Source organism: Microtus ochrogaster, assembly GCF_000317375.1.
Source record: "Microtus ochrogaster isolate Prairie Vole_2 chromosome 6 unlocalized genomic scaffold, MicOch1.0 chr6_random_2, whole genome shotgun sequence".
NCBI classification, from domain to species: Eukaryota; Metazoa; Chordata; class Mammalia; order Rodentia; family Cricetidae; genus Microtus; species Microtus ochrogaster.
This window is the reverse complement of record NW_004949095.1, coordinates 9,988,748-9,997,323: the sequence shown is the minus strand read 5'-3', so window position 1 is coordinate 9,997,323 and position 8,576 is coordinate 9,988,748. Positions and strand designations below refer to the sequence as shown.

Below are 8,576 nucleotides of genomic sequence, written 5' to 3'. Positions count from 1 at the left end.
CAAACTCATAGAGTTCCTCCTGCCTCTGCCTCCAGAGTGCTGGGATTAAAGGCATGAGCCACTATCACACAATCTTTGAATGTGTTCTTATTCACTCTTAAAGGATGAGTTTACATAGACTTAGTAAGATTTGTTGAGATTTCTTTGAACTTCAGCTCTAAATAAAATGGAAGAAGGAAAGTTTTCTTTCTATATTGTATCTTTTGGTACCTCTCCTTTCTTCAGGTAGCCAGTGTCATATCTCTCAATCTCTCTCTCTCTCTCTCTCTCTCTCTCTCCCGCACACACACACACACACACACACACACACACACACACACACACACACACGGTTTCTCTGTGTAGCCCTGGCTCTCCTGGAGCTCACTCTGTAGACCAGGCTAGACTTGAATTCAGAGATTCATCTGCCTCTGCCTTCCAAGTCCTGGGGTTAAAGGTGTGTGACACTACTGCCCAGCTCACCAGTGCCATTTTTCTTATATTTCCAGTACCAACAAAATGCAACAAAGCAAAAAATCCAGATGTGGCCATGCAAGCCTGTAACCCCAGTGCTGGTCAGAAATGGAGATGGGAAGTTTGCTGGAGCTTGCTGGCTGCCAGCCTAGCTAAGAAAACAGAGAGCTATAAGTTCAGTAAGAGATTGTTTCAAGAGAGTAAGGTAGATATCAAGATACTCGATAGGAGAGGATTCTTAGCATACTCCTCTGGTCTCTGAGTGTATACCTAAGCACACTACAACATGACACACACACACACACGGCAAAATATAAAAAACCTCACATATTAAACATACACATAGTTACTGATTAGAATCTTGAACCACTTTTATTAGAGAAGCTGACTTAAATAGAACACATAACTTAAATAAGTTTTTTGTTTTTTAAACACTGTAGTGATGTTATGTCTGAGTAACATTACATAGCCTAGCCTGGGAAGGGTTTGTGGAGTGGACAAGTTCCTTTGAGGGCCATCTAAAGACTTATCAAATACAGTATATCAGTATATTCATTCCATTGGAAAAGTACCCTTAGAAGAGCATGACTCTTCCTTCCATAGTATGTACTGAAAAATTTAGCCTTGACTGCAAACAATAAGAAGCTAAACTCATTTTAAAAATTATAACTAGCTAAGAACACGTCTTGACTCAGAGAAATGACTAAATCTAGAAGTAGGCTTCGGGCTTAGTTTGAACTCTTTCATAACGTGTCAGTTTCACCTGCAGGCCAGCTTCCTTCATGGTAGCAGAGTGGTCTCAGTAACCCTAACCACCCATGAGAGCAGCCAGAGTGAGAAAGACTTTTCATTCTCCAAACCCTAGGTGGACCTGGCCCTCGTCAGTGGCTAATATTGTTGGTTTGACAGGATAAAGAATTATCTGGGAGACAAGACTCTGGGTGTGCCTGTGAGGATGATCTAGATTAGGTTAACGGAAGTGAGAAAACTGACTTTAACCGTGAAGTATCACCCTTCTTTGACCTGGGTGTTGGGCTGATTAAAAAGGAGACAGTGAGCTAAGTGTTCATTGTCCCTTTTGTCAAATAGGTTGGCTCCATTTAGAAGACAACAGAAGGTAAAACCTATGGCTTTCTCATGTGTGGATTTTCTTGTAGAGTCTGACTCTTACTATCTACTCCTTGCATATTTACAAAGAGACTCCAAAAGCTTGGAAATCAACAGATGATTTGTATTATTTAAATCCTAACTTTATTAGGTATCAAAATTTAAAGCATTCGTTGGGTTAGGGTTAGGGTTAGGAAGGCTCTCAGGGTTCAGAATTTAACAAAAATACTGCCTGGAAAGAACCCAACAGGGAGGGAAAACCCAGCTTAGTTGGAACTTTCTTGCTGTGACCCAGCATCTGTAGGCATTAACATTAAGAAAAATGAGAAAAGAAACTTGGGTTTGAAAGCCCTTTGACAAATGTTACATTTCTCAAAGTAGCTTTTGGATCTGCGTGGGCAATAAGGCCAGGGCAATTGAAGTACTACAACAAAAGAGAATTTTTAACTCAAGAAGTCATTCTAGAGCTGGATACATTTAACTCAAACAGTAACATTTCTGACTACTTCCCTATAACCCAGGTAGGACACATCCTTGAAGAAACAGAAAGGAATGAAGTAGATCCTTCTGGAATCTCTAAAATATTTCACAGATTAAGGTTACATATATAGGTGCCATAAACCTGGGGAAAAATGTTTTAGGAGATTGAGGGAATGGACAGGTCATTTCTGGCTGCTTGATCTAGAAAAGAAGATATTCAGAGTTCAAAGATCAGAACATTTGTGGTAGAAAATAGATACTTCTCTAGCTCATCTGTCCTCCAAAATCTCTTCTCCGAAACGATAAAAGGTGAGCCCCTGTTGCCTTCACAGTTGTGTTCAGCGCTTTCCTGTGTGCTCATCTGAGTCTGGAGGAAACAAGCAAGGGGGATGCTTGGCGGAGCAGAAACACCTTCAAAGGACGCAGAATAAGTCCCGGGGAAAAGTTAGTCCTCCGAGGTGACTTACTGGCTGCCCAGACTGGAAATATGTAATACCGGTTTGTAAGGCGAGAATCTCCTCAACAGCGAATTATCTTAGAACTCAGTCACTGCTGGGGCCGCCGGGCAGCCCGGCTGCAGGAGGGCCTCGTGCGCTCCAACTCTTCCTGCTCGCCTCCGGTCAGGTTTGTACTCGGCGCTCCGGAGGCCAGGCGGGGTCAGGCGGGGCTGTGTACGCGCGTGCGCGCCGCCGCCTTGGGAAGGAAGGCGCCTCCGCCCTCGGGAGCGCGCACGCCGCGCCGAGGAAGGGGGGGAACGGGCGCGCGCGCTCCCTCCCGCCTCCTCCTCAGTCCGCCCCCTCCCTCGCCTCTTCCTGCCGGGCGGTCCTCTTCCCTCCTCAGCCCGCTCCCTCCGCCCCGCTCCCTCAGCCCTCCCTGGGCTTCGGCGGCAGCGGAGTGAACGGGACCGGCCCAGCCGCAGAGCTCGGGGCGGCCGGTGGGACTCGGACGACTGACAGAGTTGTTGTTCCGGCAGCGGCCGCGGAGACGTGAGGTGAGGTGAAGGCGGCCTTCGAGGGGCCCGAGGGCGGCCTGACGGTAGGGAGGCGCGGGCCGGTGGGTCTGGGGCGTTCCGGGCTGGGGTAGAGAGGGTCCCGGTGCGAGGCCCAGCCCTGGACCGGGATGCTGGAGGACCAGGGTAGAAGGCATCCGGCGGGCTCAGCGCCGTCGGCCGTCTCCCTGACACCCGGGTTCTCCGGGTGGCTGCTCGTCGCTGCGGGGCCGCCGGGAGGGAGGCGGGGTTGGCGCCCCTCACCTGGGGCGGGGTGGTGGCTTGGGCGGCCGCCGCCTCCAACGGTGCCCTCCTGACATTGCCGCCGCCCCCGCCGCCCGCTGCCGGGATGTGGCCACTGCCGGGTTCTCAGTCCCAGCCGCCCGAGTCCGGGGGGGGCGTGTGGACAGGGTTATTTTCTTCCCCACTTGAAAGCGTCTGTTGGATCCCGTGTCCTTCCCTGGCTCTTCCCCTTCCTCCGCCCCGCGCACTTTGCTCTGTTCCTGCTGGCGATGCTTGTGGTTTTGCTGTCTGGGGTAGACTGTTTTTTAGGCAGATCTCTACCTGCAAGAAATGCCCTGCTTCAAAGTTGACCGCGTGGGCCGTGACAGACACCCATCCACACCCCCGCGCTTGTTGTGGGTGCTCCGTGTCTTGATAACTGAGTCCAAGTTTCTGAGACTGGGCTAGTACTTTGCTCTGATCGCCAACGGTGCCAGGCTGGGCAGTGCGTCAGCATGTGGAAAGGGGCCACTGGCCATCGCGGGAGGTGGCCAAGAGAAAGGGGGATGAACTGACAAGAGTTCATTTCTGATCTCAAGACAGTTTCGGTCAGGTGCTGGTGTTTTCTCCTTTGACTTCTCAGAGTTAGTTATACCAGAAAAAGACTCAAATTTAGGCGATTCTTCTTTCGGAATTGATGGTATTATGCAAATAAAATGATCCGCTAACCTTTCATTGATAGCAAGGGCTTGCTTGACGCGTTTATTGCTGTTTGAAAACTGATTCTAAAGCCTGCATTATTGTCACTGGGAGATTTAGATAATTTTAATGCATTTAAGTTTTCTGTGTATGAGAAGAGGTAGGTAGTTGATTGTTACAATCCAGGGAACACAATTTCATGAAAACCTTAGGACTTTTCTAGTAGTGTTTACAGTTGACATGTGCTGCACTTCTGTAGAATATCCATCAGTGACCAGAAGGTCGACACATAAAGTTTGTGGTTAAATTGGAAGTGGGTTTTGCTCATGGAAAATATTAGTTCACAAGCTCCCAGGAAAGGGAAATTGGCATGTGATTAATTATCTTGGTTGAGTGCTTTACATGAAACTGACACCGAGGTTGTGAAGAAGAAATAATAATGTATACATTATTACAAAATTGTACTGCTTGGGAAGCTAGCTAAGGCTTTGAGTTAGATTGATGCCCGTACTGAATTAGTTCAAGATGTACTCTAATACCACTAAATAATCTGGAGGAGAAATAGATGTGGTTGTGTATGGCTTATCTGTGAGATATTATAAAGCTTAATTTGTGCTCTGGGAAGCTGCAAACATGAGGCAAATAGTAAACATACAAACCAAGTGCAAAAGATATGACTGGAGATCTAAGAAGTTTCCTACTTTCCTTCTTTTTTAAAACATTTGATGAAAAGTTTTGTATATTATGTTTGTGCTGTTCTGAGAATTTTTGGTTGTTTGATCATTGCCTCATGAGTTATACCATTTTTTATTACTTGAGAGGTTATGTTGTTTTGTTGGGGTATTAATTTATTATTTTTTAAAAGATTTATTTAATTTTATGCCTGTGAGTGTTTTGTCTCCACATATGTCTATGCAACCCTTCTGTGCCTGGCGTCAGATTCCCTGGAACTGGAGTTACAAACAGCACCATGTGGGTCCTAGAATTGAAGCCAGGTACTCTGGAGGAGCAGCTAGTGCTCTTAAACTGTTGAGCTGTCTCTAAAGCCTTATTTACTTTTTTTTTTGAGACAGAGTCTTATATGGTGGCTTTGACTGGCCTGAAACTCACTATGTAGCCCACACTGACCTCAACCTCAGCCTCCTAAGTGTTGGGTTTATGGATATGGACTACCAAGCGCAACTGTATTTATCTTTGACTGGCAAAATATTATTAAGCACGAGAAACAAGAGTTTTCATTTCTATCAACTCATCAGTTCCAAATTTGTTACTTCTGAAAACTCTTCTTTGCCTTACCCGAAACTTGAAATGGTTTCATTGCTGTGTATTTATTTGAACTCTCAGATACTACAGTGAAGCTGAAAGTCCTAGGTCTGGGGGAGTAGTGAAAAGAGGAAATTTTGTTGTTCTAAGTACAGTTATTATGTGGGAGAGATTAACAACCTTCTGGATACTGACTTTGAAGAGAGGAGCACTTAAGTATCAAAAAATCTCCTGTACTGGGCTGGAGAGATGGCTCAGAGGTTAAGAGCATTGCCTGCTCTACCAAAGGTCCTGAGTTCAATTCCCAGCAACCACATGGTGGCTTACAACCATCTGTAATGGGGTCTGGTGCCCTCTTCTGTCCTGGAGGCATAGACACAGACAGAATATTGCATACATAATAAATAAATATTTAAAAAAAATCTCCTGTACTGGAGGTGTAGATCTGGGGCTTCAGCCTACCTTTTTTTTTTTTTGAAAATTCTTTTGATATCTATCTACCTATATACCTACCCACCTATCTATGTATCTATTTGTAGGAGTGCTTTGCCTGCTTCTATGTCCTCTCCTCTCCTCTCCTCCCCTCCCCTCCCCTCCCCTCCCCTCCCTCCTCTCTCTCCTCTCTCCTCTCTCCTCTCTCCTCTCTCCTCTCTCCTCTCTCCTCTCTCCTCTCTCCTCTCTCCTCTCTCCTCTCCCTCTCCTCTCTTTCCTCTCCCTCTCCCTCTCCCTCTCTCTTTGTACCTGGTGCCCCTGGAGGTAAGAAGAGGACATCACATCCCCTGTATCTGGAGTTAAAGATAGTTGTGAACTACCTTGTAGGTGGTGCTGGGACCTCTGCAAGAGCAACATGTGCTTTTCACTGTTGAGCCAACTCTGTAGCCCTAGTCACCAATCTTTAAATGGTATGGAGATGAGGCTGTTAGGAGATTGAAGTCAATAATGTAGTAAGTAGCCTTTGGAAGTCCCAAAACAGAGAGCCCCTCTCCTTATGTCTTACAAATTTCAGTCATTTCTTGCATGTTTATAACATCTTTTAAACATTATTTTAAACTTTATTATAAAATGCATTGCCAAAACTGAAACAAAACAAGAACAAGAACAAGAACAACAACAAAACATCATTGAGGTTAATCAGACCCAAAGTATAACTTCTCATCTCATATAAATGATTCAGCCCTGTGGTTTGAGGATGATTGCCAGCCAAAGACTGACAATCTTATTTTTTTCTTTTTTCTTTTTCCTAGTTGTTTTTGAGACAGGCTCTTGCTGTGTAACCCATCCTGGGCTCCAGTTTACTATGTAACCTAGTGTGCCTTTGAACTTGTGATCCTCTTTGATTCTTGAATCCTGGGATTTTACCACTATGCCTGGCCAACCCAGGGATTTCTCCATAAATAGTTTTATGGTCATTTGCTATGAAAAATTGGAAACAAAAATCAGAGTTGAACCTGAGTAATGAAGACATGTGCATTAATATTTTATTTTAAAAAATTATTTATATGCATGAGTATTTTGCTCACATGTCTATCTGTGCACCACATGTGTGCCTGATGCCCTTGAAATTCAGAAGAGGATGTTGGATTCCTTGAAATTGGAGTTGTGGATGGTTGTGAGCTACCACATGGGTCCTGGCAATCACACCTGGGTCCTCTGCAAGGCTACGTGCTTTTAACTGCTAAGCCATCTCTCCAGCCTGATATATTCAATTTTTTTGACTTGCCTGCTGTCTTTTTCGAGTAGGCAGTAGTTTTGACTTTATAGTTAATATTTGAATTGGGTATAGGTATGTAGACATTATTGGATTCTAGGAAGTAACAGTTAATGGAGTTAAGCAGATTCACTTCTCAACATTTTCTATTTTGTGTTTTTTTTTAACTTTCCATATTGCTCTTATTCAGCCAACAAAATGTCACAATTGTTTGAATATGGCAAGTTCATGCTCACGCTGACTCATTTTTGGTTATCTTTGGACTTTTAAAAAATATATAATTTTGGGGGATTTTCCTAGGAAACCTGTAGGCATATTTGTAGTTGATTTAGAGTTAGATTTGGGCTAAGATTATTAGTGTGCTTGAAATTTTGAGCCTTCTTGTTTTATAAATAGTCTTAAAAATAGAAAACACACTTTTATAAATACTCATGAAAAATCTGGCTACAGGCAATGTTGTTGTGATAGACATAGTACAGCCAAAAATATATTTAGAAAACTTCTTTGCTCCTTATCCAGTTTAGTATGCTAAGTAAAAAGTTAGAAAAGTATTTCAACAAAACTTGATTTTTTTAGAGTACAAAGTCTAAACAATAATTTGTGAATTTTACTTCATTTGCCTGTTATAAGCTCAGCAAGTTCTGTCTTTAAGAGTAAAGTAAAATCCTAATTTTAATAGAGGATTCTTACTTAGTAATAGAAGTATTATTGGAAGATGCAAGTTTGTGTTGAGAATTTGGGAAAAATTGGTAATGAAAAATTTGCTTTTTTTTCTGCACTGGTTTTTCTGTGTAGGCTTGTCAAGTGGATGGGGGCATTGACACCAATACCAGAATCCATGTGAGATTTTTGTTTTTCATAATATAGAATACTTGGGAGTCATTGGTGTTAGTAGTACTGTGTAATGTATTGTGTCCATCAAGCATATGGATCTGAACAAAGGTAGAGAATCTTGACCCTAGCTGATACTTTCTAAACCACATGCCTACTTCCTATAACTTATTTGACTTACACCAATATCAACAGGTGTCTGTACTTTCCTTTTTGAAGAGAGCTACGAATTATGATGAAGAGACCATGTAACTAAGAATAAGATTTATTGATTTGTATACATGAAGGATACTGGAGATTGCTCTGCTGAGCATTTATTAAACTGTTTTCACTATACTCCACAGGATGAAATATTGAATATCTTGCTTGTGTGCACACACACACACACACACACATACACACACACACACGAACAGTGTGGTAAAATTATTTTTATCTTTCAGGGCTGTACTGATTGGCTACTGAACTTGGAACAGAAATTGTACAAATCTCTTTCTAACTAGCTTTGTGTATAGTGATATTGTCATAGTCTTGCTTGACTGGTCATAATGGTATTATTTATATCAGGGACCACCACCAACTAGTATAATTTAGACTCCCTGCTGTAGCTAGTTGTTAAATGTAAAACACATTACTGGCTTTAAAACACTTGAAATATTCTTTTCATGTCACTTATGAGAAGATGCTAGGATTTAACTTTGTAATTAATTTTACACCCTCGTGATGTGGGAGTGTCATATATCAATCTGTCGATTTCATTGGTTAAGCAATAAAACTGCTTGGCCCTCATAGGTTAAAACATAGGTGGGTGGAGTAAACAGAACA

General features: G+C 43.0%; 1 protein-coding gene across 2 annotated transcripts in view; it reads left to right on the top strand.

Annotated features, from left to right (window-relative positions):
• The first annotated feature begins 2,848 nt into the window (after positions 1–2,848).
• The window catches only part of Rabgap1l (RAB GTPase activating protein 1 like), a 657,680-nt gene continuing 651,952 nt past the window's right edge, over positions 2,849–8,576 (top strand). For both annotated transcript variants that reach the window (XM_005363940.3, XM_013352517.2), the window contains exon 1: positions 2,849–3,031. The gene's annotated coding sequence lies outside the window, so the exon portion shown is untranslated. The remainder of the gene's footprint in view (positions 3,032–8,576) is intronic.